The sequence below is a fragment of the Pelobates fuscus genome, chromosome 3 (genome assembly GCF_036172605.1).
Source record: "Pelobates fuscus isolate aPelFus1 chromosome 3, aPelFus1.pri, whole genome shotgun sequence".
Taxonomy (NCBI): domain Eukaryota; kingdom Metazoa; phylum Chordata; class Amphibia; order Anura; family Pelobatidae; genus Pelobates; species Pelobates fuscus.
In genome coordinates this window covers 171017444-171030627 of record NC_086319.1, presented here as the reverse complement: position 1 = coordinate 171030627, position 13184 = coordinate 171017444, and the positions used below count along the sequence as shown (strand labels likewise).

At 40.1% G+C, this 13184-nt stretch overlaps 1 protein-coding gene across 1 annotated transcript in view; it reads left to right on the top strand.

The window, feature by feature from the left end:
- Positions 1-13184, top strand: part of B4GALNT3 (beta-1,4-N-acetyl-galactosaminyltransferase 3) — a 140340-nt gene that overhangs the window by 22099 nt on the left and 105057 nt on the right. The gene's annotated exons all lie outside the window — the stretch shown is intronic.

The window sequence follows — 13184 nt, the reverse complement described above, 5'->3', positions numbered from 1 at the left end:
GTGGTTCTCCTTTGGCCGTTCGGGAGACTTCATGTGAACTGTAACGGACCGTTTCAGCAGACAAGGGGTTAAAAATCCATTTAGGCGATAATCCCCTTTCTGAGACACAGGCACAGCTACTGCAGAACACCAAAACTCACGAATTGGATATAAGTGAATGCACCAACTCCCGAACTGCATACAAGGGAATAAGGTAGCACTCCAAACTCCCGAACTGGAACCTCACGAATAGCTGCTAGCAGACGAACAGGAAAAGCTCCCAAGCGGCTTACACTCCTGGCAATCAGTCTCTATCAGCATACAGTGAATCCCCCCAAGAACGAGACAAGGCTCCGTGTTGAGGGTCAAGCAGTGGTCTCAGGTGCTGGCACACCCAGCCTGGTTTTTATTACAGTCTTTTCAAATACAGGACCGCCCACAGGGAGGTATAAAAAAACCAATCACATATCAGTTACATCCCACATATTCCCTCCCCTTATCCTGAGAGGAAACTCAATTATACATACAGTTAAACATACTTTCTACCCAACTTTCATAACTCTAAAACCATACATCACATTCACATAAAAACATATTCACAATCAATCCATGCAGGGGAACAACATATTAAAAAATGGCCTGAATCAGACCAGGGGTTCAAAATTTAGTAAAATATCTTTTGGGCCCTGGCTGGCACATGGCTATCTGGCTCAAAACGGTTTTACAGAGCCCTCTTTCCTGGAGACAATGGGAAAATAATCCAATTATATCCAGGGATAGAGGCAGACTCCATTGAGCACATGGTTGCAAAAAGACATAAAACTACACAATGCCACAATTACTACATAAAACATATACATGCAACATATCCCCAGATAGCTTAGGCCTGTGCGCACATTATCGAATGGTGCTCAGACCACACACATACAGTTCTATTGCCATGGAGCTAAAGTCTTTCCCATAGTCTTTCATTATATGAATGGGCTCCATGGCATTGCTATCTGGGGTATCACCGCTCACACAGGGCAAGTACCGAATGACCCCACTGTATTTAAAGGGCCAGAATGAGTGACATACCCTCTGGTATGGCCGAATACTGTTTTTAAAGGGCCCAATCTCCCAGGGCCATAGTCCAAAGGCAGCAGGCGGGCAACCAGGCTTCTCCAATGCAATGTGGCGAAATTGCTCTCGTCACATGAACGGAATACATTTGTCTCCCGAATGAGGACCACACCTGCACCCTATTAGAATGTTAACACCAACCACTTAAGTGCGAAACCACAAGGAAACAATTAATGAATGCTCTCCTGGGTGGTCACCATTTCATATAACCAAACACGTGGCTGGGAGAATGGCGGCCATCCTGTCTCCCGAACGAGGGCAGTGGTACTTGGTTGTTGAGTGCCTGGAACTCTTTTCGGCTTGGCACTCGCGCAAACACCGGTAAACTGCCGACCGCTGCCTGTTCCGTTTCCTGACCTCCCACACAAACGGCGTTCGGGAGATATAAAGTACCGAACAGGGGGAGCATTCGTATCGTGAAAGCAAGAGATTCCCTTGTATGGTTCTCGCACAGGAACCTCACGAACAGAGACCGGCCAGGGCACCTGGAACTATTTTCGGCTTCCACCTCGTGCCTGGCCGGTCAAATCTTCCACACAATGCCGTTCCCGTTCTACTGAACTGATCTGAGTGATTCATGGACATGTTGGTCACTTAGATCGGGGCTATCAAGGAAATGTACTTTTTGTGGGGTTCCTATGTATGACTTTTGGGGTGCAGGATATTTTCAGGGTTTTTTGTGCTTAAGAGATAATTAAATTGGAGGAGTTTACTCAGGCAATTATCTCTCAGACACAAAGGACCCTGGAATTGAAACCATTGCATTTTCTGCCTGTGAAACCCCTTGCATGGGAGATGGCATAAAAGCCATAAATGTGACAATAAAAATCAGTTATACCCCCAGAGCTGAGTATCGTCCAGTTGCTGGGGATGAGGTTGGAGATTCCTGGATTATTTCACTGTGTTTGGGTGTTCCATTGGAGTGTGTTGCTTGTTCCTGAGTATATCTTGGAATACCCAGCAGAGGAGAGTCCCTGCTAGGACTAGGGCTCCACTACATGGTTAATATACATTTAAACAGGGCCAGCGCCACCGTTAGGTGAACTAGGCATTCGCCTAGGGCACCGGCCTGCTGGGGGCGTCCACCGGGATATTTCCTGGTGGGTTCCTCCTGTCTGCGTCCGCAGCACTGGGCGAGCAGCTCTTGAGCCGCCCCCTACCCAGTGCCAGGCTGATCCTCCAGGCACCCAGAGGATCCCTGTCACAGGGGGGCCAGAAGGTGGTCATCTGGCCACCTCAGGCCGCCCCTGAAGCGCTGCTAGGTAAGGCAGAGCAGGTACCAGTGAACGGAGGAGAGGGGGACAGGAGGCAGGCTGCTCTATTGTGGGCGGCGAAAGAGGCTGTTCTTGCAGCTTCCCACTCCTCCCTTGCGCGCCCTCTGTGTTGCTGAGAGCCGGAATATGACGTCATTCCGGCCCCAGCATACTAAACGGCTCTCTGGAGGAGTGAGGAGCTGCCCCACGCTGGACCCCAGGGAGGTAGGAAGGCTAGATGTCTGAGTCTGTGTGTCAGTGAGTGTGTGTGTCAGTCTGTGTCTGTCTGTCAGTGAGTGTGTGTATGTCAGTGATTGTCTATCTGTCTGTGTTTCTGTCAGTGAGTGAGTGTATGTCTGTCAGTGAGTGTCTGTGTGTGTGTCTATCAGTGAGTGTGTGTGTCTGTCTGTCAGTGAGTTTCTGTGTGTGTCAGTGAGTGAGTGTATGTGTGTCAGTGAGTGTGTCTGTGTGTGTGTCAGTCAGCATGTGTGTCTGCCAGTGTGTGTCTGTCAGTAAGTGAGTGACAAGAGGTGGCGGCAAAATAGATATATGCCTAGGGCTGCAGAAATCCTTGCACCGGCCCTGCATTTAAAAGAAAACATCACATTAAAAATAGTTATGTTTTTTTAATTAATTCCCAGCAAAGTGATGATTCACATTTAAGCCTCTGCTACTATAGCCACAATAGCTCAGAGAAACCCCTCAGTAATTACATGCAATAGATTAGTATCCACTGAGACACTATATTGAGTAGAGTAGAAACATATTAAATAGCCTCTTCATTGGTAACAGTGTTATTAAATGTCTCCCTGCACCTATACAGGTCCCTCATAAAAGATATCTCCTTCACCTGAGAGAAGCCGACCCCATTTTCAAATGATAGTCTGTATCTGTAACAGCAACCATTTGCATATCGTGACACTGAGCATTCCCATTTAATTACCACCTTGTGCCCTGCTTAATATGAACAAGGAACACAGCGTTATTCACTTAAAGCTGAACTGTAGTAAACTGAAATCCGATCTGCAACATGCAGGGCAAAAGTGCCAGTTGTAACTATAGATCATATTATGAATTCTAGATCAACTCATTTTACCTACATTCTTTTATTTGGATTTCGATTTGCTACAGTTCAGAGTATTTGAATAAACACCCATCACATCTGAGGGAGCTGGAGAGTGCAATTTCTGCATTCCACTTTTGTAAATTGTGATATCTAGGAGTGGGTGTAAATATCTGTGTGGCAAACCTAGCCACTGTGGAACTATAATCTGGGAAGGTTGTCTGGAGGCTGTATTATGTGCCATGTATATTTGCTGTGTATGTGTTATGTTAGGGCGATTCGCATGCTGGCAGCCGTAAGCTACCAGCATACAAAGACTTCGTTCGACGAACAGCGGTGACTTAAGCCGTTCGCCGAACGAATAAGGGCTCCCCTGATAGACCACACACTTAGGGTCGTGTGGCAATTGTTAACCGATTGCAACAATGTTGCAATCGGTAATTATAGACTATTCTGGGTGGCCGTCGTTCGACTACCGACCATGCGGCGGTCGGCCATCTTGGATTCGTCTATTTGGCAGCGGTGCTTGGTCGTCGAGTGCCTGGAACCAAAAACGGCTACTCGATGATGCGAGCACCGCTGCACTTCCAAGCCATTCGGGAGCCCGGTTTTTCGGTAGAATCGTTCCCCTGGATATGTTCGACAGATTGAGGGGAACTTCTATGTAAAGTTATATTTGTGCGGCGTTCGGTCAATTCCGCCGGGATCTGAGCGGTATTCTCACGAAAGGTGCGCTCAGACCCCAGCTACCTGCCGAACGTTCGGTCATTTAAATCTACCGAATAAAATGTGAAAACCGTATTTTAATATAGATTGTCAGTTCTGCTGCACGAGGGGATAATCCACTTAATCGTCCATTTTAGTGGGTGTATCCTTCTCGTGCAGCACAGCCTGTTGGGAAAGTTACAATGTATGATGGGAGAAATCCCCTGGATTTACTGTCTGGAAACCCCTTGCATGGGGAACTGTATAAATATGCCAGCTGTGAATAAAACGAGTTAGTTGACTCCCAGACTGTGTTTCGTCCGGTTATTAGGAGGATTTGGGGATTTGTCTTACCCTTCAGCGCTGACTGTGGATGTACTCGTGGAACCAGCGGAGATTGTGGTCTTTAATACCTGCCCTCCGCTACAATCTGGTTTGTTTGTTTTGCATTTCTTTGTCTATTCTTTGTCTACAACTCTCTCAAACACAAGTTTTATACAATGGAACGGCAGTATTTATGTGTAATTTAGAATGACTGCATACCAGCATGGAGGGAAAACTCTTCCTTCTATGCAGCAAAACAATAGAGATGATGGTGCTCTGTATACTATAATGTTCTTTACAAATTATAGCTTTTTTTACAAAAAAATGAAAAATTAAGCTGACATTTAAATGACTTTCCCCTATTGAGTCATACATGTTTGTGTTTGTAAATAGGCATAATAACAGTCTGACACACAACATTTGCTGATTACTTAATGCAAATTCATATAAAGACTTGTTCTTGGGTGGTGTAGCGTTTCCTTGTCTGTGTTTCTACCTGCATGCAGTAAATGGTTTTCTTTACCTGTGACTTAGTTCATACAAGTACAGAAATGTGGCCATTTCACCTGAATCGATGTATACCATACACCATAGATACCTTTCTGTGTGTGTGTGACCTTGATAAATGCTTTGCAGAATTCTGCATAGTCTCTCTCTATCTCCCGCAATCTCTTTACCAGGTGTATCTCTCGTGACATGAGATTTCTAGTTTCAAGGTCATACACCCACCCCTTCCTAACCATCTCAAATTTCCTATTATGGGGACACTGTGGTCTCTGCTATTCTTCCAATTTTCTCGGGTTTGTACTAATTTAAAGATGCAGCCTCATGGAGAAGAAGAAACATTCTCCATTCGGTGCTTGATTTACTATTTTATCCTAAATGGTCCAAATTGTTCTATTGCTCTGCTGTGTGAGGCAAACTGTGAAAAGCCACCACTCTATAGATTAACATTTTATCAAGGACTGGGGTACCCGTTAAAGAAAAGCATGGAAAAATAGAAACACACACACGCAGACTGAAAATTTAGCCCAGTGACTATTCTATGGACTTTCTTTGCTGCAGTCATGAGTAATATTTTATCTACTGTTAATTTAAGTAGTAAATGCAAAGGGACGCTGTAGTCACCAAAGCAAGTTTAGCTTAATGAAGCAGTGTTTACATATAGATCATGCATCTGAAGTCTCACTGCTCAAATCACTGCCATTTAGGAGTTAAATCACTTTTGTTTCTGTTTATGCAATCCTAGATACACCTTCCCTGGCTGTGACTGACACAGCCTGCACGAAAACAAAAATGGTTTCAACTTCAATCAGATCTAACATACTTTAAAAAGTTTTTTATCTCCTGCTCTGTAAATTTAACTTTAATAATATATAGAGGAGGCTCCTGCAGGGTCTAGCAAGCTATTAACAGAGTAGGGGATAAGACATTCTAAATTAAACAGAATGTGCAATAATTGAGGTATAAACATTAGATGACTCTACATTAAGTGTTTAGGAAGGCTGTGCAAGTCACATGGATGGACGTATGCCTAGGGCTACCTAGGGCTGCAGGGGCATGATCTATACACTGCTTAATTAAGCTAAAGTTATTTTGGTGACTATAGTTTCCGTTTATTATATACTGTCTGAGTTGAAAAATAATATAGAGTTAGAGAACAGATTACATAATCTAGAATATAATAGCAGAGAATAAGTGAGTGATTGAGTTGTCCAGTACAGTATGCCAGGGTTCATTATCAGGGAATCCGTCCAGTCAAATTAGGAGTAGTTACATAGTTACATAGTTACATAGCTGAAAAGAGACTTGCGTCCATCAAGTTCAGCCTTCATTATGTTTTTGCTGTTGATCCAAAAGAAGGCAAAAAAATCAAGTCTGAAATTCCTTCTTGACCCCAAAATGGCAGTCAGATATCTCCTTGGATCAATCAGCTATAACCCCACTAATTAGAAATTATATCCCTGTATGTATCCAATTGCTGTTTAAACATCTGAATGGATAAAACCACCTCTTCAGGCAGATAATTCCATATCCTTATAGTTCTTACTGTAAAAAAAAACTTTCCTTTGCCTTAGATTAAATCTCCTTTCTTCCAGCGTGTCCTCGTGTCCTATGTATAGCCCTGTTTATGAATAGATTTCCAGATAATGGTTTGTACTGACCCTGAATATATTTGCATAATGTTATCATATCCCCTCTGAGGCACAGTTTTTCCAAACTAAAGAGATTTCATTTTTTTAACCTTTCTTCGTAACTAAATTGCTCCATTCCTTTTATCAATTTTGTAGCTCGTCTCTGCACTTTTTCTAGTGCCATGATATCCTTCTTTAGAACAGGTGCCCAAAATTGCACAGCATATTCAAGGTCTGGTCTTACCAGCGATTTATAAAGAGGCAAAATTATATTTTCATCCCTAGAATGTATGCCCCTATATAAATGACAAAACCTTACTGGCCTTAGCAACTGCAGATTGACATTGCATATTGCTGCCTAATTTGTTATCTATAACAATTCACAAAACCTTCTCGTGTGTGGTTATCCCTAATTCACTACCATTTAGGGTGTACGTTGCTTGTGCATTCTTGACCCCGAAGTGCATAACTTTGCATTTCTCTACATTAAATGTCATCTGCCATTTTAGTGCCCAGTCCCCCAATCTATCTAAATCCCTCTGCAGCAAAGCAATATCCTGCTCACATTTTTTTACTTCACAAAGTTTTGTGTCATCTGCAAACACTAAAACATGGCTTTCAATGCCTATTGCAAGATCATTTATAAATATGTTAAATAGAAGCGGTCTCAAAACAGAACACTGAGGGACACCACTTACCACTTTTGTCCAGCCTGAAAATTTACCATTAATTACAACTCGTTGTACTCTATCCATAAGCCAATGTTCTACCCGAGAACCAGAATATTCATCTAGACCAATTTCCTTTAGTTTGAAGACTAACCTATTGTGAGGAACCGTATCAAATGCCTTGGTAAAATCCAAGTAGATCACATCCACTGTAAGACCCTGATGTATACTTCTACTTACTTCTTCATAGAATGCAATCAGGTTAGTTTGGCATGACCTTATAACAAAGTTCTTCCCAATGAATTCCTGAATATTAGCCCTTAATAGCCCTTCAAATATTTTCCCAGTCACAGAAGTTAAGCTCACAGGTCTATAATTTCAAGGCAAGGATTTTGAACCCTTTTTAAATATAGGAGCGACATCTGCCTTCCTCCAATCCTCCAGTACAATACTTGAAACAAAAGAATCTTGAAAGAATAAATACAGAGGTTCACCTATTTCCCCACTGAGCTCCTTAAGCACTCGTGGGTGAATACCATCAGGCCCTGGAGCTTTATTTATATTCATTTTCTACTACTGCTGTAGCACCTTGTCTCGAGTCATCCAATCACAAGTTTATCTGCAAGTTTTTTGCAGCAATCATTTGCATATCTCTTGCCATGGGATTCTCATTAATATATATATATATATATATATGTATATATATATATATATATATATATGACTTGTCCTGGTCTTCATTAACTAACAGACCCATCTCTGTTTCCAGTGTATCTACACTTTCATTTTTTTGTTTTTTTAGGATTGATGTACTTGAAAAAACTTTGGAGATTGGTTTTGCATTCTTTGGCTATCAATTTCTCATTGTCGAGTTTAGCCACTTTAATTGCCTTTTTGCAAGCATTATTGACTTCCCTATATCTTATTTGTCCGATTTAAATGCTTTAAATACCCTTTTCTTATTTTTAATCTCTTGTTTTACTTTTCTACTAAGCCACATTGGTTTCAATTTGTTTCTTTTATATTTATTACCCAATGGTACATACTGAGATATGTACCTTTCTACTACTTGTTTGAAGAGCTTCCATTTATCCTCAGTGTTTTTTTTCACTAAGGAGTTTATGCCAGTGGATATGTTGTAGAGCTGCCCTAATCTTATTGAAATTGGCTTTTTAAAAATTATATGTTTTAGTATACACCACATGCTTTTGCTTTTCAGAGTTTATTTTAAAAATTACCAAATTGTGATCACTATTTCCCAAATGCTTGAATGTTAGTCAAAAGATCAACATTGTTTGTTATAACAAGATCCAGACAAGCATCCTTTCTAGTTGGTGCTTATATAAGTTGTGACATGAAGGTGTCATTTAACACATGGAGTACAATGGAGCAATCCATGAGCATGGTGAAGTAAGCAGAGCCGAGGTCAGAACATAAAGGGTTGTGCCGTAAATGTAGTAGGTTTAACACAGCCAAAATCAGAAACCAGAGTGGCTTTAACGGAGCCAAGGTCTGAAGCCAAAAGAAGTAGAGTTGTGGTACTGATCAGTAACTCTAGGAAAGATCACAATCAGACATTGAAAGGGACTGGTATTAGTAATGAGCAATACAACAACAGACTCAATAATAGAGCCAATGGGAGTTTACAAAGCACATCTTAACCCCTTAAGGACTGAGGCAGTTGTACAAGTTCAGATCAAAACAAAATGTAAACAAAACTTTGAATTTGCGCTATATAGATGGTCAACCATTATTCACCTCTTTCATATTAAATGCACTCACACTTATTATATGTCATTTTTTTCAATTGAAACAGGGCTTTATGAAACATAATTTAATATGAATAAAATATACAAAAAATGTGAGAAATTAAGAAAGTTTGTTATTTGTTTAGTTCTAGCATTTTAACTGTGAATGTCATTATACTGTTATACTGCAATAAAGTACACATATTTGTATTCCGCGATGTCTCCCAAGTAAAACAGTACCCCCAATGTACAGGTTTTGTGGTGTCTTGGAAAGTTACAGGGTTGAATATAGGGCTTGCGAACCAAATTCTGTGGACTTTCTGCCTGGGTTGCCAGTTAAGTCCCTCAAATCGTAATTAATAATTACGTAAAAATATTATAAAAAATATATACCTATGTGTGAGTGTGTGTGTATATATATATATATATATATAAATCCAAATGAAATAGGCTGCTCTCCGGGCTTAAAAGTTCCAATTTTTATTTAAAGTTGATTAAAAATACGACCAACGTTTCGGTCCCCATTGGGGACCTTCTTCAGGGTCAAATTCAACAGGACAATTGTCCTGTTGAATTTGACCCTGAAGAAGGTCCCGAACGGGGACCGAAACGTTGGTCGTATTTTTAATCAACTTTAAATAAAAATTGGAACTTTTAAGCCCGGAGAGCAGCCTATTTCATTTGGATTTTTATCTCTTTGGAGCCTTGGCCTGGCGCCCAGCATTGGCTTATGATAAACGTGAGTGCTGGGGATTTCAAGTATATATATATATATATATATATATATATATATATATATATATGTGTGTGTCATTTTTTTTACATTATTTTTAAAATGAAAGATTAAAGATCTAAAATTCTATGATTAATTACATTTGAAATTAAAGATCTTAACTCACCCCTTAAGCAGCATCTCAATCAACTGTGTGCTTAAGGGGTGAGTTAAGATCTTTGTTTGTCCTATATAAAGCTTGTATCAGTGCAATACTTTACTTGTGATGCCCTAATGAAAGATCCCTTGAGGGACTGAAACGTTAACTTGCTGGAATTCGTCAAATAAGGAACCTACCTGAATGAAAACCGGTGTAGATATTTATGAATTTGTGACTGGGCATCAGGTATTCATTTCTTTTTTTCACTGTTGGAGTGCACAAGTTTGGACTTGTTTATATATATATATATATATATACAAATAATATTCTAATCCTTGCACTCACGCTCAAAATTCTTATGCATTAAAGCATTTGGTATACTTGCCGGGTGCCGGTCCTTATGGGGATGTAGACAAACACCAAAGGTATATAGAAGCATGGGCTGCACTCACGGTCTTTGCATTGAAAAATTCTTTATTCCATTAAGTGAAAAAGATCAACGTTTCGGTCCACGCAGGGACCTTACTCAGGATCAAGTGACATAGCAATTGTCTTTTTAAAAAACGAAACGTTGATCTCTTTCACTTAATGGAGTGTCTCAGTGTCTGGCTTGGTATTCCATTGTGTGACTACATGTGAATTAAACACTTTGTTTAATTGTTGGGTCACAATTTTTTTTACAGAGCGCCCCTTGCTTTAATGCTCATCTTGTTATGGTTCATCCCAAATTAGGCAGCACAGGAAGCTCCTCCCGCCATGCTGTACTACCGGATCTGATATTCTTAATCATTTATTGTTATTCATTTTTATTTATTGTTATTTATTATTAAATCATCAGCTCTATCAACACTACACTAAACAACTCAAAGAAATTTAAATAATACAAAAAATTGCAATGACACTTTGTAAATATAATGAGTAAAAAATATACCTCTTTAATCTACACCACACAAATGTATAAATTGTGCAAAGTGCAGTGATAAACATATAACTTGTGCTAAGAATGTTTATATATCCATTGAATGAGTACAGTAGCTGTAGGGAATTGCATAAACCAGTAATAAGCTAGGGCCAGATTGTGCGTATATTTCGCCTTCACTGTTGATTCAGTTTTGTTTGCTTTTTGTGAAAGTACACTTACAGAAACCACTCTCCTAGTCTCCTTTTGTACTTTTCTTTTATTATTCATTGCCTCTCCCTTTGTCTCTTCAAATGTCTTCTAGTCTCCTATACTGTGCTAATACAAGCAGCCACTTCTAGCATTCTGCTTCTGGTTTCTCTCACTGCCCCACTTATAGCCTTTTCTAGTCCCATTCTTCTTGTCCAGGGGTAGGCAACCTTTGGCACTCCAGGTATTGTGGACTACATCTCCCATAATGCTCTTACAGTCATAATGCTGGAAAAGCATCCAGAGAGATGTAATCCATAACATCTGAAGTGCCGAAGGTTGCCTTCCCTCATCTAGTCTTTTTTAACACAATTTCTCTAGCATTATGTGCTGCTCTGTTGACCTCTTTAAGCATCACTCCTCTAATGTCTGCTAGCACCATTCTTCTGGCATTTAATGCCACCTTTTAAAACACCACTTTTCCAGTTTCCTATAGTCTCATACAATCACTTGTCATCTGTTGGTATCAATAAACCAGCCTGTTTTAGCACTATGTTTCTGGACTATTTCAGTGTGCTGCTGTTCTACCAATCTTTGATAGTCTTCGTGTGCTACAGTTCTAGCCTTTTCTAGGACTTTTATATATTTTTTCTTTAGTCTTTTCTAGAGCATTTCTCCTGATTCCATTCTTGTAAATACATCTAGCTCTTATATTTTCTAGAGCCTCTTTTAGAGATTCTTAGAATACCATCATTTCATTTCATGTCCTTTTCTTCTAGCACCACTCTTCTAGTGTGCTTTACTACTATCTCACAAAAGCAAACTAGAAACGAGTAAACACTGTTATTATGAATGATCCCCTCCAAAAAAAAACACTGGAAGTGAAATAAATAGGATAGTTTGCAAAAAAAATGGAGTACAAGCCAAAATAAGCAGATTGTATAAAATCTCCAAATGAGCAACATTAGGGATTTGTTTTCCAAAGCATTTGAAGTGCATTTTACCAGCTGTATTTAATTCCCTACAACTGTTTAATGCATAAAGCAAGGAAAAAGAGGAACACTGTAAGTTAAAGATTGCATAAGCAATCCAGGTGACATAGTGGAAACGCCTAACGAGCAATACAAATTGTGATGCAAATTTTGCAGCATTCTTATCATTATAGTCATTTGGCACACATATATATTTCATAGACAGATAATGGAAAACAGAAGCAAATTGACGTATTCCAATACTAATAGAGCCACTGGTATTTAAAACCATGGCAATTCTTGTCCCAATTGCCTTGCTGTGGTTCTTGTTTAGCCCAATAGAGTATTTGTGATATTTCTGATCTCCTGTTACTGAATGTAATGGATCACCTGTACTCCGACCGAGTACCTTCCGTTGATGGACGCTTCCTAGCTTGCGCCGAGTTCTCTGAACTCTCTCTAAGGTATCAATATGCTTCTGGAGATACTATCTCCAGTACTGCGTACAATACTCCAAGTGAGGTTTTGCCAGTGTTCTGTACAATGGCATGAGCACTTCCCTCTTTCTTCTGCTAATACCTCTCCCTATACAACCAAGCATTCTGCTAGAATTTCCTGCTGCTCTATTACATTGTCTGCCTACCTTTAAGTCATCAGAAATAATCGCCCCTAAATCCCTTTCTTCAGATGTTGAGGTTAGGACTCTATCAAATATTCTGTAATCTGCCCTTGGGGTTTTTACGTCCAAGATGCATTATCTTGCACTTATCCACATTAAATGTCAACTGCCACAACTCTGACCATTTTTCTAGTTTACCTAAATCATTTGCCATTTGGCTTATCCCTCCTGGGACATCAACCCTGTTACATATCTTAGTATCATCAGCAAAAAGACACACCTTACCATCAAGACCTTCTGCAATATCACTAATACAAATATTAAAGAGAATGGGTCCAAGTACAGATCCCTGAGGTACCCCACTGGTGACAAGCCCATGGTTCGAATATACTCCATTGACTACAACCCTCAGTTGCCTGTCACTCAGCCACTGCCTTACCCATTCAACAATATTGGAATCCAAACTTAAAGATTGCAGTTTATTGAGAAGCCTTGTATGTGCGACAGTGTCAAAAGCCTTACTGAAATCTAGGTAAGCAATGTCTACTGCACCACCCTGATCTATAATTTTAGTTACCCAATCAAAAAAATCAATAAGATTAGTTTGGCATGATCTC